General features: G+C 44.9%; 1 protein-coding gene across 7 annotated transcripts in view; it reads right to left on the bottom strand.

Moving 5' to 3' along the window:
- The window catches only part of LOC137632598 (uncharacterized oxidoreductase ZK1290.5-like), an 87,164-nt gene extending 62,345 nt beyond the window's left edge, over positions 1–24,819 (bottom strand). For 3 of the 7 annotated variants that reach the window (XR_011042064.1, XM_068364636.1, XM_068364630.1), the window contains exon 1: positions 24,583–24,808. The gene's annotated coding sequence lies outside the window, so the exon portion shown is untranslated. Of the gene's footprint in view, positions 1–24,535; positions 24,560–24,582 lie in introns of those variants that run through there. The other 4 variants (XM_068364632.1, XM_068364633.1, XM_068364635.1 and 1 more) reach the window with 4 other exon arrangements.
- Positions 24,820–25,324: the final 505 nt, after the last annotated feature.

Here is a 25,324-nt window from a genome sequence, read left to right as displayed (position 1 = left end):
CTCACTTTTAGCTCACCTAAGTCATGGGTGATTTGTTGGATTTTCGTTATTGTGGAGGAGCATAAGTCTTCCCATCATGTTTTTCTCTCAGCCTAAATTTGTTGGACTATTACTGTGGTTTCTTTGATTTGATTTTGGAAAGCCTTTTCTATCTCCCTCCATCGTATCTTTGTTCAGCCACAATTTTTTATGCTTTTGGGACACAGGTTCTCTCTGATGCAATTCTCATTGAAGGCAACTGCCATAGTGACATAAACATATTTCCTATGGAAATTCTTGTATTTTCATACTTTCTTCAGATTCTCTGGCATTAATAAAGAAACAATACTTATTCCTTTTCCTTTATTCTATCAGTTTACTAATGTTTTGAAAGTCATTTGTCTTTATCAAAAGATTACTAATTCAAGTTAAAACAATTGCTTTTTTCTATACACGAGGGTTCAGATAAAATTATGATTAATGTAATTAATTTGAAAATGACATCTTAAATGTTATAAAAAGTAGAGAAAAGGAAAAATTTCAAAATTTCATTGATCTTATGATTATGAAGAAATTAACAGAGTACTATATCTGATTGAATATACTGTGCAGTGTACGTATTTACATACACCAAACACTTGTGCAGGCATGCACCATTATATATATCAAACTATCTGGTTTGCAAGTAAGGAAGTCACGACCGCTTTGCTGTCAGGGTCAAGCATGGGCTGGGGTCACCTGGCACCAGCAGTGACGTTGCTCCTCAGCCATCTCTGGGAGGTAATGTTCCTGCAGAAGGCAGCATGATTTCAGATGACAAAGAGTATCCTGTTCCATTACTTCCCACTTTACTTTGAACCTGCTTTCCTTTTTATGGTAGAGTGTAGTTAAATTCTCTTGCTTGTAGACGTCACACACAACAGTGGAATTGTGCTTCTTCAATGGTACAGAGTGCCCTGTCAAACCCTGCTAGGAAGTTTGAAATGCTAACAGCAGCTGAATTATCTCCCAACATTTGTTGATAAAAACAACCATTGTGTTATTAAAATACCTCAGTCCAATATTTTCTGCTAGGTCATGAGATTGGGCTTAATGATTGAACCACATTATCAGATTGTGGCAAAAGATGACCCAACTGTCTCGGTCCAGGAGCTTTGTCTCCTGGACAGATTGAGAGAAAAATCTGTCGTCCGGAAAATCAAAAAGGTGAATCTCGTAAGTGTAGGCACTAGAAGAAGTGAGTGAACATTCAGCAATAGACAGTCCAAAGCACCTGGACTTTGAACTGGTAACTAAAGCCTAGAGGATGAGGAGGAGGAGGTACTTCCTGTTGGACTAAAGGACAGTAAACTGAATGTTGCATCCTTCAAGAATTAGGATTCTCACCCACCTGTCTATGAACAGAACGGGGCAATTGAGTTCCTGTCCTTGTATAAATGCGGAGATTTAACCTGACAATTCACCTGTTCCAATCCCTATCAAGAGAAAGAGTTGGAAGGCCTTGGTGTCTGGGAAACTACTCTTGGGGTGTGGGAAGATCCTGTGTCCTGGTGTAGTAGTTTGCTTTAGTTTACCTTAATGTGACTAGGATTTTGCCTCCCATAAGTCAGTTTTCCCCAATTTTGTCTTTCTTCCCAGGATGATGAGGGGATCCTATGTTGTTGGTGATTTCTCTTCCATTTGCCTGTTTATGCTTCAACTGAAAAGGAATACAATTTCACCATAAAAGAAAACCTTTCTGGTACAACCTAGAAACATAAATCTGCACTCTTTGGTGTAGATGCAACAGTTCCTCCTTTACTCAAATCAGATGGCTTTGTCACTCACTGTCCAAAGGAAATGGAAACCCTTTCAGCTGATGTGTTTGACAGTAAACAGAGTAATGAGAAACTTGATCTTCCTCATTTCTGTTGTCCGGAGGCTAAACTCACTAGTTTAGCTTTACGATCTTGTGAAATTAAAGCTCTCTTAATGGCCCTTGATGCTTATGGAGGTGTAGACCCCAATGGTATTTTTCCTTTGATTTTATATAGACTGCAGATTTCTTAGCTCCAAAATTATCCATTATTTTGCACATGTTAGCAAGAAGAGGAGCTTTTAGCACTTGTTGGAGAATTGGTAATGTTACTCCACTATGTAAATGTGTTTGTGGTAGCTCAAGTCCAACTGATTACTCCCCAATTTCCATAACTCCCATATTATCTAAAGTTTTTGAACGTCTTTTGGCAAAATGTCTAAATAGGTTTGCTGAAGGTAATCATCTGTTCCCTAGTTTGCAATTTGGTTTTCGTAAAGGCCTTGGAACATGTGATGCCTTTCTTGAAATCTTCAATACTGTACAGAAATCCTGATTGTGGTCAGGAAGTTCGTATGATTTGGCGTTGATTTTAGTGCTGCCTTTGACCGTGTTAATTATGAGGCCCTTGTTTTCAAACTCAAACAGCCGGGAGTGGTGGGTTGTTTCATAGCATTATTATTGAATTTTTAGGTAAAACATCGCAGAGAGTTGTTGTTGATGGCACCATAGTGAGTGTAGGAATGTAATATCTGGTGTTCCTCAGGGTAGTGTTCTTAGCCCATTACTTTTCATACTATATACACATGACACGTGGTTTAGCCTAGAAAATACAGGTGATGCTAAACTCTTTGCATCATTTCCATCTCATGAATGTAGATCTGGGGTTGCTGAATCCCTTATTAGAGATCTGGCTAGAATTAGTGCATGGTGCAAATTATGGGGCATGAAGCTGAATCTTAACAAAACTCAAAGTATGATTGTAAGTAGGTCAAGGGCAGTGGTTCTTCAACATCCAGATCTCAGCATTGATAATGTTTCTTTAACTATGCATGACTCTTTTAAAACTTTAGTTGTGATTCTCGATAGCAAATTTAATTTTAAGAAACACATTAGATCAGTGTCTTCTTCAATTGCACCAGAAATTGGCTTATTGAGAAAGTCTTTAAAGATTTTCGGTGATCAATCTATTATGAAAATATGTTTTACTTCTTTCATTCTACCTTGTTTCGATTATTGTTCTCCTGTCTGGTCTTCAGCTGCTGATTCTCACCTTAATTTATCCCTGATCTAGACATTAATCTCTGGCACTGTCGTTCAATTAGTTTGTTATGCATGTTGCATAAGATTTTTCATAATTCTGACCCTCCTTTACATTCAGATCGTCCCGGACAGTTCCATCCTGTTCGTATTACTAGGTCTTCTCCATCATGAGGCTCAATACTATACAGGCATCTTGCTTTTCTAACTAGAGTTGTAACTTAGCTAGTAATAATGATAATGGTAATAATTTTCTGAGCCCAGTACTGATTAGATTATACTTGGTTGTGTGTGACTAAGAAAGACTTTGGATCTGTTGGATGTCAAAACAGAGCAGGAAGTTTCATATGCTTGTGTTTTCAGGACATGAGAGAGTAGTGCAATATCTACAGACCTTTAATGGTCTTTTTAAGAGTCAAATCACAGGGATGGCGAGGTTAACACATAAGCCTTTAGAAATTATTAAAAGTGAAAAGCAAGTAAGACTAGAAAGGGGAATTTCAATGAGTAAAAGTGAAACAGAGAAAGCTTTGATAAAGAATATGTACAAAGAGGACTGTCTATTAAAGAGTGGAATACACAGGAACAGTCTAGATATGGTACTATACTTACACAGATATTACTCGATGCTTGAATATTGTAATGTTTTGTTGAAAAATGTTATTTTCATTAGTAAAATAAATTTTTGAATATACTTACCCGATAATCATGTAGCTGTCAACTCCGTTGCCCGACAGAATTCTACGGAAGGGATACGCCAGCGATCGCTATACAAGAGGGGGGTGTACTCACCAGCGCCACCTGTGGCCAGGTACTGCAGTACTTCTTGTTGACACCACCTCAATTTTTCCTCGGTCCACTGGTTCTCTATGGGGAGGAAGGGTGGGTCAATTAAATCATGATTATCGGGTAAGTATATTCAAAAATTTATTTTACTAATGAAAATAACATTTTTCAATATTAATCTTACCCGATAATCATGTAGCTGATTCACACCCAGGGAGGTGGGTGAAAACCAGTGTACATGTATATCAAGAAGCTAAGTATCCCGTATTTCATATTATCAGTTATTCAAAATAACAATGAAATTATAAGTACCTGGTAAGGAAGTCGACTTGAACCATTACTCTGCCTTTAATAAGTTCGTCTTCCTTACTGAGCGCAGCGTTCCTCTTAGGAGGCTGAACAACTCTAAGGTGCTGAAGTATCAAGGGCTGCAACCCATACTAAAGGACCTCTACACAACCTCTAACCTAGGCGCTTCTCAAGAACGAATTGACCACCCGCCAAATCAACTAGGATGCGGAAGGCTTCTTAGCCTACCGTAACAACCCAAAAACAACAATAAAAGCATTCAAGAGAAAGGTTAAAAAAGGTTATGGGATTAAGGGAATGTAGTGGCTGAGCCCTCACCTACTACTGCACTCGCTGCTACGAATGGTCCCAGGGTGTAGCAGTTCTCGTAAAGAGACTGGACATCTTTGAGATAAAATGATGCAAACACTGACTTGCTCCTCCAATAGGTTGCATCCATAATACTCTGCAGAGAACGGTTCTGTTTGAAGGCCATCGAAGTAGCTACAGCTCTCACTTCGTGGGTCCTTACCTTCAGCAAAGCAAGGTCTTCATCCTTCATGTGAGAATGAGCTTCTCTAATCAGAAGCCTTATGTAATACGAAACTGCGTTTTTGGACATAGGCATCGAAGGTTTCTTGATGGCACACCATAAGGCTTCTGATTGTCCTCGTATAGATTTTGACCTTTTAAGATAATACTTTAGAGCTCTGACAGGGCAAAGAACTCTCTCTAGCTCGTTACCCACCATGTTGGAGAGGCTAGGAATTTCGAACGATCTAGGCCAAGGACGTGAAGGAAGTTCATTTTTTGCCAAAAAACCGAGCTGTAAGGAACATGTTGCTGTTTCGGATGTGAATCCTATGTTCCTGCTGAAGGCGTGAACCTCACTAACTCTTTTGGCTGTTGCAAGGCAGACGAGGAAAAGAGTTTTGAGAGTAAGGTCTTTGAAAGAGGCTGACTGGAGAGGTTCAAATCTAGGAGACATAAGGAACCTTAAGACTACGTCTAGATTCCAGCCTGGAGTGGACAAGCGACGTTCTTTAGAGGTCTCGAAAGACTTAAGGATGTCCTGTAGATCCTTGTTGGAAGAAAGATCCAAGCCTCTGTGGCGGAAAACTGATGCCAACATACTTCTGTACCCTTTGATCGTAGGAGCCGAAAGAGATCTAACATTCCTAAGATGTAACAGGAAGTCAGCAACTTGGGTTACAGAGGTATTGGTAGAGGAAACTGCATTGGCTCTGCACCAGCTTCGGAAGACTTCCCACTTGGATTGATAGACTCTACGAGTGGAAATCCTCCTTGCTCTGGCAATCGCTCTGGCTGCCTCCTTCGAAAAGCCTCTAGCTCTAGAGAGTCTTTCGATAGTCTGAAGGCAGTCAGACGAAGAGCGTGGAGGCTTGGGTGTACCTTCTTTACGTGAGGTTGACGTAGAAGGTCCACTCTTAGAGGGAGAGTCCTGGGAACGTCGACCAGCCATTGCAGTACCTCTGTGAACCATTCTCTTGCAGGCCAAAGGGGAGCAACCAACGTCAGTCGTGTCCCTTCGTGGGAGACGAACTTCTGGATAACTCTGTTGATGATCTTGAACGGCGGGAATGCATAAAGATCGAGATGGGACCAATCCAGCAGAAAAGCATCCACGTGAACTGCTGCCGGGTCTGGAATTGGGGAACAGTACAATGGGAGCCTCTTGGTCATGGAGGTGGCGAACAGATCTATCGTTGGCTGACCCCACAAGGTCCAAAGTCTGTTGCACACGTCCTTGTGAAGGGTCCATTCTGTGGGGATGACCTGACCCTTCCTGCTGAGGCGATCTGCCGAGACATTCATATTGCCCTGAATGAATCTCGTTACCAGCTTGAGGTTTAGACTTCTTGACCAAATGAGGAGGTCCCTTGCGATCTCGTATAGCTTCTTCGAAATGAGTCCCTCCCTGCTTGGAGATGTATGCCAAGGCTGTGGTGTTGTCAGAGTTCACCTCCACCACCTTGTTTAGCAGGAGGGACTTGAAGTTCATTAAGGCCAAATGTACTGCCAACAACTCCTTGCAATTGATGTGAAGCGTTTCCTGTTCCTTGTTCCATGTCCCCGAGCATTCCTGTCCGTCCAAGGTCGCGCCCCAGCCCGAGTCTGATGCGTCCGAATAGAGATGAAGGATTGGGGGTCTGAACAGCTAACGAGAGACCCTCCTTGAGAAGGATGTTGCTCTTCCACCACATGAGAGTAGTCTTCATCTCTTTGGTAACAGGAATAGAGACCGCTTCGAGCGTCAAATCCTTGTCCCAGTGAGCTGCTAGATGGAATTGAAGGGGGCGGAGGTGGAGTCTCCCTAACTCGGTGAACAGGGCTAACGATGACAGGGTCCCTGTTAGACTCATCCACTGTCTCACCGAGCATCTGTTCCTCTTCAGCATGCTCAGAATGCACTCTAGGGCTTGGTTGATTCTTGGGGCCGACGGAAAAGCCCGAAAAGCTTGACTTCGAATCTCCATTCCCAGGTAAACGATGGTTTGGGAAGGAATAAGCTGGGACTTTTCTAAGTTGACCAAAAAGACCCAGTTCCTTGGTCAAGTCCAAAGTCCAATTGAGACTCTCCAGACAGCGACGACTTGTGGGGGCTCTTAACAGCCAGTCGTCTAAATATGTTATTTTTATTAATAAAATAAATTTTTGAATATACTTACCCGATAATCATGTAGCTGTCAACTCCGTTGCCCGACAGAATTCTATGGAGGGATACGCCAGCTATCACAATACTAGAAGGGGGTGTACTCACCAGCGCCACCTGTGGCCAGGTACTCAATCATTTGTTGTTTACACCTCCTCAATTATTCCTCGGTCCACTGGTTCTCTCTGGGGAGGAAAGGGAGGGTCGATTAAATCATGATTATCGGGTAAGTATATTCAAAAATTTATTTTATTAATAAAAATAACATTTTTCAATATTAAACTTACCCGATAATCATGTAGCTGATTCACACCCAGGGAGGTGGGTGAAAACCAGTGTACATGATTAAAGGATAGCTAAGTATCCCCAAATTTCATATAACAGTTATCTCAAATAACAATGAAATAATAAGTACCTGGTAAGGAAGTCGAATAGAACCGTTACTCTGCCTTTTATTTAAAGTTCGTCTTCCTTACTGAGCGCAGCGTTCCTCTTGGAGGCTGAATCAACCCAAAGGTGCCAAAGTACAAGGGGTTGCAACCCTACTAAAGGACCTCTACCAAACCTTTAACCCCGGCGCTTCTCAAGAATGAATAGACCACCCGCCAAATCCAAGGATGCGGAAGGCTTCTTAGCCTACCGTAACAACCATAAAAACAACAATAAAAGTATTCAAGAGAAAGGTTAAAAAAGGTTATGGGATTATGGGAATGTAGTGGCTGAGCCCTCACCTACTACTGCACTCGCTGTTACGAATGGTCCCAGGGTGTAGCAGTTCTCGTAAAGAGACTGGACATCTTTCAGATAAAATGATGCAAACACTGACTTGCTCCTCCAATAGGTTGCATCCATAATGCTCTGCAGAGAACGGTTTTTATTAAAGGCCAACGAAGTAGCAACAGCTCTTACTTCGTGGGTCCTTACCTTCAGCAACGCAAGGTCTTCCTCCTTTAAGTGAGAATGTGCTTCTCTGATCAGAAGCCTTATATAGTACGAAAGCCCATTCTTGGACATGGGTCTCGAGGGTTTCTTGATGGCACACCATAAGGCTTCTGACTGTCCTCGAATAGGTTTAGACCTCTTCAGATAATATTTGAGAGCCCTGACAGGGCAAAGAACTCTCTCTAGTTCGTTACCTACCATGTTGGAGAGGCTAGGTATTTCGAACGATCTAGGCCAAGGACGTGAAGGAAGCTCGTTCTTTGCTAGGAATCCAAGCTGAAAAGAACATGTAGCTGATTCGGTTGTGAAACCAATGTTCTTGCTGAAGGCATGAACCTCACTGACTCTCTTAGCTGTTGCAAGGCAAACGAGAAAAGCAGTCTTGAGGGTAAGATCCTTGAAGGAAGCTGACTGGAGAGGTTCGAACCTAGATGTCATAAGGAACCTTAAGACTACGTCCAGATTCCAGCCTGGAGTGGAAAGACGACGTTCTTTAGACGTCTCAAAAGACTTGAGAATGTCTTGAAGGTCCTTGTTGGAAGACAGGTCCAAACCCCTATGGCGGAGGACTGAGGCCAACATGCTCCTATACCCTTTAATTGTAGAAGTAGAAAGGGATCTCTCATTCCTAAGATGAATCAGGAAGTCAGCTATTTGGATCACAGAGGTATTGGTAGAGGATATTGAATTGGCTCTACACCAGCTTCGGAAGACCTCCCACTTAGACTGGTAGACTCTACGAGTGGAAATTCTTCTAGCTCTGGCAATCGCACTGGCTGCCTCCTTCGAAAAGCCTCTAGCTCTAGCGAATCTTTCGACAGTCTGAAGGCAGTCAGTCGAAGAGCGTGGAGGTTTGGGTGCAACCTGTCTACGTGTGGTTGACGTAGAAGGTCCACTCTTAGAGGTAGAGTCCTGGGGAAGTCTACTAGCCATTGACGTACCTCTGTGTACCATTCTCTTGCAGGCCAAAGGGGAGCAACCAGCGTCAGCCGTGTCCCTTCGTGCGAGACGAATTTCTGCAGAACTTTGTTTATAATCTTGAACGGAGGGAATGCGTACAGGTCGAGATGGGACCAGTTCAGAAGGAAAGCATCTACATGAACCGCTGCAGGGTCTGGAACAGGGGAACAATAAAGCGGAAGTCTCTTGGTGATGGAGGTGGCAAACAGGTCTATGGTAGGCTGACCCCACAACGTCCAAAGTCTGTTGCACACACTCTTGTGGAGGGTCCATTCCGTGGGAATGACCTGATTCCTTCTGCTGAGGCGATCCGCTGAAACATTCATATCGCCCTGGATGAACCTCGTGACCAGAGTGAGGTTTAGACCTCTTGACCAAATGAGGAGGTCCCTTGCGATCTCGTAAAGGCTCCTCGAATGGGTCCCTCCTTGCTTGGAGATGTAAGCCAAGGCTGTGGTGTTGTCTGAATTCACCTCCACCACTTTGCCTAGCAGGAGGGACTTGAAGTTCAACAGGGCAAGATGGACTGCTAACAGTTCCTTGCAATTGATGTGGAGTAATCCTTGTTCCTTGTTCCACACTCCTGAGCATTCCCGTCCGTCCAAGGTCGCACCCCAGCCCGAGTCCGATGCATCCGAGAAGAGAAGAAGATGGGGGGTCTGGATGGCCAATGATAGACCCTCCTTGAGAAGAAGATTGTGCTTCCACCACCGGAGAGTGGTCTTCATCTCTTGGTTGATAGGGATAGAGACTGCTTCTAGAGTCGAGCCCTTGTCCCAATGAGCTGCAAGATGGAATTGAAGAGGGCGGAGGTGGAGTCTCCCCAGCTCGACAAACAGGGCCAGAGATGAGAGGGTCCCTGTGAGACTCATCCACTGTCTCACTGAGCAATTGCTCCTCTTCAGCATGCTCATGATGCACTGTAGGGCTTGGTTTATCCTGGGGGCCGATGGAAAAGCCCGAAAATCCCGACTCTGAATCTCCATTCCCAGATACACAATGGATTGGGAGGGAATGAGTTGAGATTTCTCTAAATTGACTAATAGACCTAGGTCTCTGATTAGATCTAAAGTCCAAGAGAGGTTCTCCAGACAACGACGACTCGTGGAGGCTCTCAACAGCCAGTCGTCTAGGTAGAGGGAGGCTCTGATGTTCGATAAGTGCAGGAATTTCGCTACATTCCTCATCAGATGAGTAAAGACCATAGGAGCTGTGCTTAGGCCAAAACACAGGGCTTGGAACTGATAGACAACCTTTCCGAAAACGAATCTCAGGAAAGGTTGGGAGTCTGGATGAATGGGAACGTGAAAGTATGCATCTTTCAAGTCCAATGAGACCATCCAGTCCTCCTGTCTGACCGCTGCTAAGACCGACTTGGTCGTCTCCATTGTGAACGTCTGCTTGGTGACATACTCGTTGAGAGAGCTGACGTCCAGCACCGGTCTCCAACCTCCTGTCTTTTTGGCCACAAGAAAGAGACGGTTGTAGAAGCCCGGGGATTGATGGTCCCGGACTATAACCACTGCCTTCTTCTGCACAAGTAGCGACACCTCCTGTTGCAATGCTAGCCTCTTGTCCTCTTCTTTGTAGTTGGGAGAGAGGTTGATGGGCGATGTGGTCAGAGGCGGTTTGAGGCAGAATGGAATCTTGTAACCGTACCTCAGCCAACTGACAGACTGTGCGTCTGCACCTCTCTTCTCCCAGGCTTGCCAGAAGATCTTGAGCCTGGCACCTACTGTTGTCTGGAGAATCTGAGAGTCAGTGTTTTCCCTTGGATGTCCTGGGTCCTTTCTTAGACTTGCCCCTGTGAGAGTCTGGACGGGAGCTTCCTCGGCTGGGGGCTCTACCACGAAAGGGCGGTATGAACCTAGTGGCCGGGGTATCAGCCACTGGAGAGCGATAAGTCTTGGGGACAGAGGTGGTAACCTTAGACTTACGAGCCGATGAAGCTACAAGATCGTGCGTGTCCTTCTGTATCAGGGCAGCCGACAAGTCCTTAACTAGCTCCTCTGGAAAGAGGAACTTAGAGAGTGGAGCAAAAAGGAGCTGAGACCGCTGGCACGGTGTAATGCTGGCTGAGAGGAAGGAACACAGTTGTTCTCTTTTCTTCAACACCCCTGATACAAATAACGACGCTAGCTCACCCGATCCATCCCTGATAGCCTTATCCATGCAGGACATAATTAACATGGCAGAGTCTTTGTCCGCAGGAGATGTTTTCTTGCTGAGGGCTCCCAGGCACCAGTCGAGAAAATTGAACATCTCGAAAGCTCTGAACAACCCTTTCAGAAGATGATCCAGGTCTGAGAAGGTCCAACAAACCTTCGAGCGTCTCATCGCAGTCCTCCTAGGCGAGTCCACCAGACTTGAGAAGTCAGCCTGGGCAGAGGCAGGAACTCCCAAGCCTGGTGCTTCCCCTGTGGCATACCAAACGCAACCTTTCGATGCGAGCTTCGTTGGAGGGAACATGAAGGAAGTCTTGCCCAGGTGTTGTTTAGACTGAAGCCAATCCCCTAAGATCCTTAAGGCCCTCTTGGAGGATCTAGCTAGGACAAGCTTAGTATAGCACGACTTAGCTTGTTGCACGCCTAGCGAAAACTCAGATGGAGGAGAGCGGGGAACAGCAGAGACGAAGTGGTCAGGGTAAAGCTCCCTGAGTAGAGCCAAGACCTTTCTAAAATCAACAGACAATGGAGAAGGCTTAGACTCCTCCACGTCTGATGAGGGATCAAGATGTGCCTCCTCATCATCCGACACTTCATCAGCAGAAGGTAGCGAAGCAAAAGGACCAGAATGCTGAACCGCAGAGTCAGAAAGGGTAGGAACAACAGCAGAGGTTTCCTCAACTTGAGGGAAAACCTGAGGTTCAGACTGCATAGGTTGAACAACAGTCGGAGCAGAAGACAGGTGCAAGGGTGAAGGAGGATGACTCCTAGCAAGAGTTGCACCCAAGGAATGCACCAGCTGAACGGAGGACGGAGGCGGAGTAGTCCGTTCCTGTTCCTGTGGTATGAGTGGAGCGTGAAGAGACCGAGGCTGTGCAGAACAAGGTAAAGATCCCGCAAGCAGAGATGTCTGAGGAGCAGGATCAGGGTGCACGGGTAGAGCTCGGTGCAGCAACTGAGGAGACTGACTCACAGGTGGAAGAGGTTGTTGTACTTCCACCGAGAGTTGCACCGCCGGTGGAGCAGCCAGGGGAGGAGGAGGAAGAGTGGAGTAATCCTCCTGATCCCAAACCGAAGGTTGCCTTAAAGAAGGCTGATGCTGAACAACACTGGGAACAGTGAACACAGAAAGTGGTTCAACCTCGTATGCCTGGCAGATGGAGCTGCGACTGGGTGCAGCGAGTGCAGGAGGTTGGTGCACCACCGGTGCAGGTGGGTGCAGCACAGGCTGAACGGGTGCAGAAGGTTGGTGCACCACCGGTGCAGGAGGGTGCAGCACAGGCTGAACGGGTGCAGGAGGTTGGTGCACCACCGGTACAGGCGGGTGCAGCACAGGCTGAACGGGTGCAGGAGGTAGGTGCACCACCGGTGCAGGCGGGTGCAGCACAGGCTGAACGGGTGTAGGAGGTTGGTGCACCACAGGTGCAGGAAGAGCAACACTCTCAGCACGACACTCACGCATCAGGTCCGACAGCTGAGCTTGCATGGACTGAAGCATAGACCACTTGGGATCAGCAGAGACAGTGGCAGACTGAGGTAAAGCCATAACAGTGGTTGCACCACCGGTGCAGCTCTGTTGTACCTTACTCCTCTTGGGCGGAGTACAGTCGCTAGATGACTGAGGCGAGTCAGAGCTGAGCCAACTACTGCAACCTGGCTGAGCACTCGATGGCTGGACTCTGCGTTTAAGCGGTCTAGAGACCTGAGACCAACGTTTCTTCCCCGAGAGAAGATCAGCGGACGAGCGGAAGACGGGCTCAATCGTCTGCAAGTGGGAGTGACGGTCTGTGGAAGACACGCCCGCAACCACTGAGGATAATTCTGTGCGCCTAACAAGGCCTGCCGAACCCTTATGCCCTTCGACATTGCTTCTCCCCTGGGCTTGGGAGCTTGCAAGAGGTCCCGGACTGGGAGAACGACTGGCTCGCACAGAAAAATCCCCACGCACCACACTGGCACTAACACTAGTACAAGGCACTGCACCGACACTAGCACTCGTCACAGCACTGGCACTAACTTCACCCACTGCACTCTTGGCCTTCAACTCTTTCACTTCGGCCATCAGAGACTTATGGTCACTTACCACTGACTCTACCTTATCGCCTAAAGCCTGAATAGCGCGTAAAACCACTGACATATCAGGCGAAGGGCACACAGTAGGATCGGGGGTAGCCACTACAGGGGTAGGATCAGGTTGGGGATCATGAGATGAGGAAAATAAAGAAGAGTGAGACGAACTCCTCCTAGCTCTAATTCTCTCTAACTTAGAAGAATACTTCAAAAGTCGGACAAAATCCAATTCCGAAAGTCCGGCGCATTCCTCACATCGATTTTCTAACTGACAGGGTCTGTCCCTACAGTCAGAACAAGCGGTGTGAGGATCTACCGAGACCTTCGGAATACGTCTATTGCAAGACCTACATCGTCTATGGGAGGGGGCTTGCGAAATGTCAGACATTTTGTTTTCAAGAGAAGTCAAAGGGAGATCCAAAAAACAAGCAAAAAATCGTTAACCGTTAAACTGAATTAAATAATAGCTATCTAGCTAATATCAGAAGGTTTCTAGTAATGCGACAGCCGTAAATCAAAGAGAATACATCACCAAATAAGCGAGAATAAACTCGAAGACCATAAGCGTATCCCAGAACGTCTAGCCGGAGGCACGACAGAGGAATAATTGAGGAGGTGTAAACAACAAATGATTGAGTACCTGGCCACAGGTGGCGCTGGTGAGTACACCCCCTTCTAGTATTGTGATAGCTGGCGTATCCCTCCATAGAATTCTGTCGGGCAACGGAGTTGACAGCTACATGATTATCGGGTAAGTTTAATATTGAAAAAAAGGGAGGCTCTGATGTCCGCCAAGTGGAGGAATTTCGCAAGATTCCTCATCAGTCGCGTGAACACCATAGGTGCCGTGCTTAGGCCAAAACACAGGGCTTGGAATTGGTATACAACCTTTCCAAAAACGAATCTCAGAAAAGGTTGGGAGTCTGGATGAATGGGGACGTGAAAGTAAGCGTCTTTCAGATCCAGCGAGACCATCCAGTCCTCCTGCCTGACCGCTGCTAGGACCGACTTCGTCGTCTCCATAGTGAACGTCTGCTTGGTGACATAAGCATTGAGCGCACTGACGTCCAGCACCGGTCTCCAACCTCCTGTCTTCTTGGCCACCAGAAAGAGACGGTTGTAGAAGCCCGGGGATTGATGATCCCGGACTATCACCACTGCCTCCTTCTGTAACAGAAGCGACACCTCTTGATGTAACGCTAGCCTCTTGTCCTTTTCCTTGTAGTTGGGAGAGAGGTTGATGGGAGAAGTGGTCAGAGGGGGATTGCGGCAGAATGGTATCTTGTAACCCTCCCTTAGCCACTTGACAGACTGGGCGTCTGCACCTCTTCTTTCCCAAGCTTGCCAGAAGATCTTGAGTCTGGCTCCTACAGCTGTCTGGAGAGGAGGAGAGTCAGTGTTTGCCTTTCGAAGACTTGATACCTTTCTTGGACCTGCCCCTGTGACCGTCTGGACGGGTACCTCCTCGGCTGGGGGCTCTGCCACGAAAGGGCGGAATAAATCTAGTAGCAGGAGTATCAGCCACTGGGGTGCGGTAAGTTCTAGGAACTGAAGGAGCAATCTTAGCCTTCCATGCTGAAGAGGCCACAAGATCATGCGTGTCCTTCTGAATGAGAGCCGCAGACAATTCCTTGATAAGATCCTCAGGAAACAGGAACTTAGAAAGAGGAGCAAAAAGTAACTGCGACCTTTGGCAAGAGGTGATACCAGTGGAAAGGAAGGAGCAAAGCTGTTCCCTTTTCTTGAGGACTCCCGATACAAACATAGAGGCAAGTTCGCCGGAACCATCGCGAATTGCTTTGTCCATACAGGACATGATCAACATGGCCGAGTCTTTGTCAGATGGGGCAGTCTTCTTGCTCAAGGCCCCCAGGCACCAATCGAGAAAATTAAAAATTTCAAAGGCGCGAAAGACTCCCTTCAAGAAGTGGTCCAGGTCAGAAAAGGTCCAGCAGACCTTAGAGCGTCTCATAGCTGACCTTCGTGGAGAGTCAACCAAACTTGAGAAGTCAGCCTGGGCAGAGGCAGGGACCCCCAAGCCTGGTTCCTCTCCTGTGGCATACCAGACGCCCGCCTTAGACGTCAGCTTAGGAGGTGGAAACATAAAAGACGTCTTTCCCAGTTGCTGCTTGGACTGCAACCAATCCCCTAACATTCTCAAAGCTCTCTTTGAAGATCTAGCGAAGACGAGCTTAGTGTAGGCAGACTTAACAGGTTGCATGCCTAGAGAGAACTCGGATGGAGGAGAGCGAGGGGTAGCAGACACAAAGTGATCCGGGTAAAGTTCTCTGAACAGAGCCAGAACCTTGCGAAAGTCGATGGAGGGTGGCAATGACTTGGGTTCCTCCACGTCAGATGAAGGATCATCCAGGTGAGCAGCTTCATCCTCAGAAACCTCATCACCTGAGGGTTGAGAAGCGAGAGGTAAAGTTAAAGCGGTCTGCTGAATGGCAGAATCCTGAAGAGCGGGTGCATGCGCACTTGCGGATTCATCCTCAAGTCTCTGTTGAAGAGGATGAGGGCTGGTAATGACAAAGTCCTGAGGCTGGGATGAAGGAGGTTCTGCGGAGGTCTGAGGAGCAAGCGTGGTGAGAGGCGACTGTAGTAAAGCATGAGGCTCGTGCTGCAAAGACTGCGGTTCAAGATGAATGGGAAGAGGCTCAAGCTGAGGAGAAAGTGGCAGATGCATGCGTTGAGGTGGCTGACTCATAGCATGAGGTTCCTGCCTCAAGAGTTGCGCTTGCTTCAAGGGTTGAGGTGGCTGCGCAGAGAGAGGCTCTTGTCTCACGAGTTGAGGTTCTTGAGGTGCTTGCCTCGAGAGTTGAGGTTCTCGCCTCGAGGAAAGTGGAGGTGGCTGCTGCGAGAGTTGAGGTGGCTGCCTCAAGGATGGTAGAGGTTGTCGTACCTCAAGAGGTTGCTGCCTCGAGGATGGAGGTAATGCAAGATACTCCTGCCTCAAGGGTAGAGGAGGTTGTAAAGCATAAGGTTCCTGTCCCCATTGTTGAGGAGGTTGCTGCGTGGTAAGAGGCTCCTGCCTCAAAGAAAGTGGAGGTTGCTGCACAGCGCTGGTAACTGGCAACTCCCAACGCGGCAGCTCACGCATGGAGGTAGCTTGAGGAACCTCAACCTCATACGTCTGGCAGATTGTACTGCGCTGAGGAGGAGGAGCGCTCGCAGGAGGAGGTGTATTAACCTTCTCTGCCTGAAACTCCCGCATCAACACCGCAAGCTGCGACTGCATAGTCTGCAGCAAAGCCATCTTAGGATCAACAGAAGTTGAGGTCTGTTGAGGCATAGCTTTAACAGAAGTTGAGGTCTGTTGAGGCATAGCTTTAACAGAAGTTGAGGTCTGTTGAGGCAGCACCTTGCCTCTCTTAGGAGGCGTGCAGTCACCTGATGACTGCGGCGAGTCCGAGCTAGCCCAATGGCTACACCCTGGCTGTTGGACTCGCGCGGTCTGGACTTTACGCTTAAGAGGTCTTGAGGCCTGAGTCCAGCGTTTCCTCCCCGAAAAATCTTCTGCAGACGAGGATCTAAAGGGCTCAATCGTCTGAGAGTGGAAGTGACGATCTCTATAAGATACGCCCGCAACCACTGAGGATACTACTGTGCGCCGATCAAGGCCTGCCGAACCCTTTTGCCCTTCGACATTGCTTCTCCCCTGGGCTTGGGAGCTTGCAAGAGGTCCCGGACTGGGAGGACGACTGGCACGCACAGAAGTATCCTCACGCACAACACTGACACTGACACTTGCACTAGGCACAGCACTGGCACTACCACTTCCCACTGCACTTTTCACTTTAAGTTCCTTGACGTCTGCCAAAAGGAACTTGTGGTCACTCACTACCGACTCCACTTTATCACCTAAAGCCTGAATAGCACGTAAAACATCTGACATATCAGGCTGAGCACTAATAGTAGGTTCGGGGGTAGCCATTACAGGGTGAGGAAAAGGTTGAGGATCATGGGGGGAGGAATAAAGTAAAGAGCGAGCCGAACTCCTCCTAACTCTCTCTCTCTCTAACTTAGTGGTATACTTAAGGAATCGAATAAAATCAAGTTCCGAAAGTCCGGCACATTCCTCACATCGATCTTCCAACTGACAGGATTTTCCCCTACAGTCGGAACAAACGGTGTGAGGATCAACCGAGGCCTTCGGAAGCCGCCTAATACAAGTCCTACATCGTCTTTGGGGAGGAGCTTGAGAATGGTCGGACATCTTGAATCAGAGAACAGTCAAGGGGGATTCCAAATTAAAGCTAAAGATCGTTAAACCATAAATCAAAATTAATCCAAAAGCTATCTAAGCTAAGGGAAAAGCTTCCTGTATAGCGAAAGCTGAAATCTCAGGGCAATACTTCACCAAAACCGTGAACAAAGACTCCAAAATTATAAGCGTATCCATGTAGGTCTTGCCGGAAGCACGACAGAGGAAAAATTGAGGTGGTGTCAACAAGAAGTACTGCAGTACCTGGCCACAGGTGGCGCTGGTGAGTACACCCCCCTCTTGTATAGCGATCGCTGGCGTATCCCTTCCGTAGAATTCTGTCGGGCAACGGAGTTGACAGCTACATGATTATCGGGTAAGATTAATATTGAAAAACAATACAGTATTGTGAAGTGTTATATTACTGAGATTTACATTGTTATACAGTATTTGCCAATGAAATAAGATTTTCTACAAGAAATGAAAACCATTCTGTGGTATCATAGCCAAAAGATAGTGTCGTACTATGATACATGCTAGCCTATACAATATATTTACAATAGTTTGTGTTGTAATTAATCAAGAAAGTGTTAAGTTTATTGGATTAAGAGTTGGTAATATTAATTACTTTAGTGAGTTTAGATAAATATGTTACATTAGATTATAATTTTTACAGTGTAAAATATGATGTCTCCACTATAAGTGAGTATTTGATGGCATAGAATTATTGCTAAAATAGATAAGTTATGGTTAAAAGGAATATTTAAGGTACAACTGTGAATGTATGTATGTGTAGATAGTAAATTATATAAAGTATAAGTAGAAGTGTGTTTGAAACTGATTCATAGTAACACCAAAGTCCCCTACACTGGACTGGTTTCTGAGCGCGGGAAAATTTTGGTCACGGAACAGTTTCAGCCTGTCAGATCTCATTGAAGATTTATAGTCTTGTGGCACTGAGAAGGAACGAATAATAAGGGACTGGCATACCAGTTCCCTGTAAAGTCAAAAGTAATGATCACAAAAAAACAAGTTTAAGTTCTGATCACTGTGGTTCATGTTCATGATCGTGTCGTTCCTGATTGTGTGATTCACGATCATGTTATTCCTAATCCTGTGGCTCTCGGTCATGTAGTTACCAATCGTATGGATTGCAATGGAGGCACATGGCACACCCTGTGGGAAATAATGATTGTGGAGGACAAGCGCAAGAGAATTTTTGTCTCTTGGGAACTGTCAGAAGATAGGTGAGAAAGAGGACAGTGCCCTTTATCCCCAACGAGGAAACGAGTTCTGAGACCACGTATTAGTAGCAAGCACGTGAACACTTGTACCGCATATAGAAATGCGGAACAAGTGTTCTTGATACATAACCCCTCACCTTGCGTACGAGGTGAGAATGTTCATTACTGGGATTGCTTTACTGAGTAGATAACTTCCGGTTATACTGTACTGTACACCGTTCCTTGCACACGTATGCAGGGGAAAAACAGTCAGCGGAGGTTCTCATCACTCAGGAATGATCTGAAGACTTTCCTTCACCTCTAGCAGATTTCTTTAGGACAGTTGTCATCTTTTATCTGCTAACAGCAGGCAATAGTTCAGCAGCAAGATAAGAAGATACAGGAACAGCAAGAGCAGTGCATACCGATACCTATTCCCAGAATGGAATAGTTCCAGCATGCCCCACTACTCTCTTCCCCAAAGAGCGAGAGAGACGACTGTCCAGGAAGGGAGAAAAAGGGTCAGCGGTTACTCCCAACTCCAAGTATGTGAACTCGGTTCTGTACAAGAGATAAGTGCACTGTCTCTCCTTCAGGGAAAGAAACGGTAGGAGACACATACACGATTCCTGTCGATCAGACTTCCTGGATTTCTACCACAACGTCTTCATGTCCTCTTATAAGTTACAGCAGACACACCAACAAAAATGAGGCAGGAGTGTAGGAAGAACTTGAAATTCATCATCTACGGTAATCATGCAGGCTACTGACAACAATCTCATGGGGTCTTTCCCTTGACACTTGTTTAGCAGCAGACTTCCTCTGACGGAGCACCAGCAAAGTCTAAGAAAAACTAACCCCTTAGTTCATGTTAGCTGTAAGGACAAACATCCAAAGGATAGAACAATAGACATGCTGCTCGACAGGAAAAAATATGTTGGATGATGGCAGATACCACACAAAACTTGACTCACAATTCATAGTTATCAGGAAACACTGCAAATCCTTGACTTCTTCCATTAACATCCCTCAAAGAGCATTTACTTAATCTTTAAAAAATAAGCTATAGATTAGCACCCAAATAAGGATGCAAAAAATGACATCAATACTGTCTAGCGGCCAAAGTCAAAGAACGAGTTGCTTTACCTGCTCCCATTAGGTATCTATGTTTACCTTGTTACAAGTTTAAACAGCCATCACAGCTTCAATGAAGTCTTAGTCCAATTAAAGGATGATTGTTCATATTTGTGCAGGAACAAAATCTTACTTTAGAAAACAAACGTTCAATATAAAGTTAAAAATCTGACATATTGCAACCACATTAATGTACCATCTAAAGTACTGATAAATGGTCTAGATCTTTACATACAAGGAAAAAAATTCTCTAAATAAAGTAGCAATAGCATATGAAATGTACACATAGTGGCTGACATAAAGAGAATAACAGTTTGAAGATGGTATTCTCTGGTAGCCATCTAATATGACAGATTTGGAAGCAATTTGTATTTTTCCTAACGATACAAACAGAAGTGTTTATAGGGATTATCTTTCGCCGAAGCTGGAAGACTAGCCATAAAGACTTTTAAGCGAGGTGGGAACTACCAACCTGCTAGTTAGCAGGAGGTAGTGAGGGGTAGCGGGGGTTGCCAGCTACCCCTTTCACTTACACACTAGTGTGTGTAACTCACTTTTGATTGCAGGCAGGAATTCACAGGAGGGAAAGGTGATGGAGGGACAATTTGTATAAATAGCCACAGGTTTGCATTGTTAAGAGAAATACGAATTACTTCCAAATTTGTCATTTGTTCCAACACTAAATACAAACCATTTGCTATTTATTGGGATAACTCATGCATTAGGAGGGTAAAAGTCCAAACCAACTGGCTTGGCATTTGACCCGGGAAAGGCTTGGCCCGTAACGGAGAGAAATCCTGACACCTTGCTAAAACTTTGTGCAACACACAGATAGCAGCCTGAGCAACGTGTGTGCTTGTGAGACTAGCAATGTGACTGTCTAGATAAGATTTCTCCAAGATATGTAACTAGGAATCTTTAGCATCAACCATAGACGATACCCAATACCCCCTTCGCAAGGGGTACAGGGACGTAACAAGTATTATTTCGATACTAAATTACACAAGGAAAATGGTTATTACCTGCAGATAGGTGAGGCCAGCTTGCAGAGGATCCATGGGTGCTATTCCCCAAGAGAGGAGAAGATGAAAGAAAGAGCCAATCATTCTTACACATTCATCCCACACTAATCCTGGGTAACCTATGCCCTCAACCATCTACTACTTGTCCATCAAGGAGCCTGATGCATTTCAAACCACTTATTGTGCAGCCACAACAGGACCAATGGAGAATGTCTCCAAGTTCCTGTGAGTTATGTCTTGCAGGTAGTGGACAGTTACCGTCGTTCAACGCTTCCATACGCCTGCTTGCAGTACCTGCATCTCAAGAGTAATTTCTCTTGAATGCTAGGGACATAATGATGCCCCTAATATCATGAGCTCTAGGTCGACAAGCAGGAGGAGGGTCGGGATTCAATGCACGGTCTATGACCTTGCGAATCCAAGCCGAGATGGTGTTTTTCGTGACCCACCTCTTGAACTTCCCCATGACGACGATGAGTGCTAACACTCACGCGTGCTCTGCTGCTGTGTTTAAGGTAATACCTCAAACTCCTAACTGGACAAAGTAACAGTTGATTTGCGTCATCAGTCACAGAATGAAAACTCCCAATCCGAAAGAGCCCGAATCTAGGATTCACTACTCCTGGATTTTGAGTCTTAGCAATAAACTCTGTTGTTGCCATCATCGGGCTAAAAGATGCTGGTGTTGGAGAAACAAGATTTTAATTCTCCTGAATTCGGCAATCCGATCTTCTGATGGGAAAATTCTTCCTATCACTGTATCAATGTGCATGCCTAGGTTTTCCATTTTCTGCCTGGATAGGGAATTGGAAAGTAAGGCTTCATTTGGAATCCAGTTGATAAGACATAAATGTCTTCATTGTCTGAGTGCAGAGAGGAGGAGAGCCAATGAAGAGGAGGCAGTACCCATCACACAAGACCTTACCATAAAGTTTTCAGCACCGTGCTGCTACCACTTCACCTATTGGCTTGCCAGGCATTCCTACACTTGTGGAGTAGGGGATAACACACTCTAGCTCCTCCCTACCTCTGCCTCTCCTGGTCTGATATAATCGGTGTCAAAAAGTAAGGGCAGTCGGTGAACTCCTGTGAAAGGTGGCCGTCAGTGGAGGAGCTAATCTAGATTTTGGAGACGCTAAAGATAATATCGGAATTCTGAAGGTCTGGAGCAGACGTCTTTGAAGTTATCCTTGATGAGCATGAGCCCATGAAGGTCACAGCTCGGTGGAAAAAATTGTACTCTAGTTCCCAACCTCTCTCTACTTAATCTGAATTGGGGAGTTCTAGATATAGCTTTTACACTTGCAGTGCATCAAAGTGCAGGTCAATTGACCTATTGCCACCCTTCACTGGGTTCCTGGATGGTTTACCCATGTAACTGAACTCACTGATCAAAGTGCTAAGGCCTTGATAAAGGTAGACTCCATCTCTGGGTTCTCAGCCTCTGCAGTTGTGGGTACGTGGTCCTGGACCACTAGTCTCCCTCAACTCCTCTTCCCACCAGGGAGAAAGAACTTCACAATGTTTGCACTGGAGGTGTCTTTCTCTAGTACAAAGAAAATCCTTGGACACACCACGAGCCTTGCGTGACTCGATTAACCCCTGTACAACTGAAAGTCTTGCACCTTCCTGTCGGGATGACCCTTGGAGCAACTCATTTCTGAGCTCCGGAGACTGTGTGTGAAGATGTGGAGAGAAGGTAGTTTTGGCATGACAGACATTACAGTACATGTCATTGCAAAGACTGCTTATATTGTAAAGATGTTTCAATGAATATACCCTCCTCCGCAATTCTTACCTCGATAGCTAAGCACACAAACCTATACGGTATGTGTGAACTGGTGAGCTCTTGCTACTAGGGGAGTACCTGTGACTTAAGCGATCCCAAACAGGTGGAGCTTTCAAACTATTGACTGTCCTCTAACAGGAGAGCGAGTACACCCATACGAGTGAGTGCTACGCATATGAGCAAGAACTTGATTATAAGTGAGTATGAGCATGTTCACTTTCTCGTATCCTAACATAATCTGTGTCAGGTGAGCGATCTTTAATAGGTGGATAAGTGCAACAAGAAGACCTTGTATATATAGATAAATGCTGTACTTATCCAATGATTAGGGTGTACATAGAATTGTATGCACATGAAGTATGCGTACGAAGAGAAGAGCGCACCTGAACAGATGAGCGTTTATCGCTCAATGATGGTGTGTGAACAGATGTGGGTCCACGAACAGGTGAGAGTGTACTGTATCATTAGAAGAGTGGCCGGAAAAGGCAAGCGTAAATCAACATAAAGGTGCATATTGATAAAAGAGCATGCATGCATTCACAAAAAGGTGCACGCAAGTAGACGAGCGTGTGTTAATAGAATAGCGAGCAAGCAAAGGCAGGCACGTATTGACAGAAGGGTGCGGATATCAAAAGAAGACCAGACGTGCATGAACAGGGTATATCATGCAAACATGAAAGTGAGCATGAGCAGATGCGTGCCTACTAGTACATGAAGGAAGGGGCATGTGCTCAGGTAAGAGTGATGTATGAGTGAAAACAGGTGAGCATCCGAGAAGAGTGCACGCCTTTTGCTAGCCAAATAAATAAATAAACCGACTCGATTGCAATACCTCCTTGGCAGAGGTAATAATGATAATGATGGGATACCTTCCAAACCTAAGAAGTCCACAGCACCCTTAGGACCATATCCTTAGCTGCATCACTTGGGGAAGTAGATATAGCCACGTCTCTCATAACTTGCCCTAAAGAAGTATCAGAGTCGTCGTCCTTCATTGCTATCCCCCGGAGGAGGGTGATAGAGAATAGCCAGAGGATCGAGTACCAGGGGAAGAAAGAAGTGTGCCCATAGACTTCTACTTTCAGCTGCTTTCTTTCCTTGCCGTACTCCAACCAACACACCGATGGTCAATCTTTACACTCTTTAAGGGGAAAAGACTGCGAAAAGTCATGTTCCCTGCACGAGGCATACAAAGAATGGAGATCCCCATGGCTCCTACTCATAAAGGTGTTGCACTTATCTACAGCAACAGCAGGGATAGTTAAATTTCCACTTGTGGTCTCCATTTAGCCAGACACTGCAATCTGTAATGAGAAAAAGATCAAAATGGCCACGAAGATTATACTGAGCATCACGGAGCATACACGTGTATGACCCGGCAGCTTAAGTCGAAGTGATTTCTGTGTTGTGGCAAGAGAACGGGGCTACTCTACCACCCGCCAGTAACTACTGACGGCACCTAGTTATAAATTTCAAAACCCAAGTTCTAGCTACGCTGAAATTAATATACAAAGGTTTGTATTTGTGTAGGAGCAAATTCTCTATCTCAAACAAGTAAATTGTATCTTAATGCAAAAACAGAATGTTTCTGGGGAAAGTTACATAAAAGGAAATCATTTAGCTTGAACCAGGTTGAGTTAATGAAAATACATACAAATTAGTATGTATAAACAAAACACAGATATGGAAACACTAATGACAATGCCACACTTATTGGCTACTATAAACAAAAACAGGATAATGTGCTAGTCAAGAGGGGTTAGGTTAGGGTGGGTCATTGTGATTTCATTGTTCTTAACCACTCTATGCATGATTTTGACTAATAATACAAACGTAGTCATATTATTCTTTACTCACCTGCTTTTACTGTTTTTATCAAAACCCAAACTGCTTTTGTAGTAACCAAACAGAGGATGGGTTCAGTAATAGTAACAATGGTATAATAGCATATAAAAATCCAAAAATTCTCTTTGTGAGGAAACATGTTCAGTTTTTGTGCCACGATTTAATTGGTACTCAAACTACAATAGTCTTAACCTTGAGTACCTATATGAATAAACTCTAGTCTAACCTATGTAGTGGATCACTGGTGTTAGTCTACTACAGATATGTTAGAAAAACCTTAGTTCATCATTATACTAAAGGGAAGTTTCCTTAGTCACTTACAGTACAACAAAATTAATTCATAAACCTAACCAACGTCTCATTTTTCGGTAATAACATACAGAATTGGCTACTTACAACAGCAGGCTAACCTCATAACTAAAAAAGGAAAACATAATGCTTACCTAAGGTAAGAAAAACGAATGAAGATATTAAATACTTTACTTAAACAGTACTAGATTGTAAGTTACGCGTTATTAACTCTCACACCTCTGCAATTTAGATTATTTCACTGACTGACAAGTGTTGACTGTGCCTGTTAACCTTGGCAACCAGATCTTGGCACAGGGAACACAGTGTCTTCCCTAAAATAATCATCACACAACGTTACGTTCTCACACACTCGTAGTAGATTGCATAAAGTCATAAAAATATGTCCTTCAGACAAAATTGGAAATCTTAAATTAGAAACAATAACCTTAATTTGTTTCTGAGGGATTTACTGTATTGTCTACCTAAGAAATGTTATAAATTGCGTCTAAAAGTTATTTTACTAAAATTAAGCAGTCCAATGTCACAGACTCGATAAATATAGACAAGGTTGCATATAGAATTTAATATGAAATTTCTGCGGTATAATGCTTTAATTAAGGATCCATCGGCAATAGTAAAGTAATATTTCATAATAATAATAACGAATTTGAAATTAAGCTGAATTTATGCCATAACAGGGCCTCCCTCGTCACAAAAATATGGCCTTCAGACAAAATTGGAAATCTTAAATTAGAAACAATAACCTTAATTTGTTTCTGAGGGATTTACTGGATTTTCTACATGAGAAAATTTTTAAATTGCATCTAAAAGTTATTTCCCTAAAACTAAGCAGTCCACTGTTACAGACTTATTTATAAAATTAATATAAACAGG

Source organism: Palaemon carinicauda, chromosome 41 (assembly GCF_036898095.1).
Source record: "Palaemon carinicauda isolate YSFRI2023 chromosome 41, ASM3689809v2, whole genome shotgun sequence".
NCBI classification, from domain to species: Eukaryota; Metazoa; Arthropoda; class Malacostraca; order Decapoda; family Palaemonidae; genus Palaemon; species Palaemon carinicauda.
The sequence above is the reverse complement of the archived record's forward strand: the minus strand, read 5'-3'. Positions and strand labels throughout refer to the sequence as shown.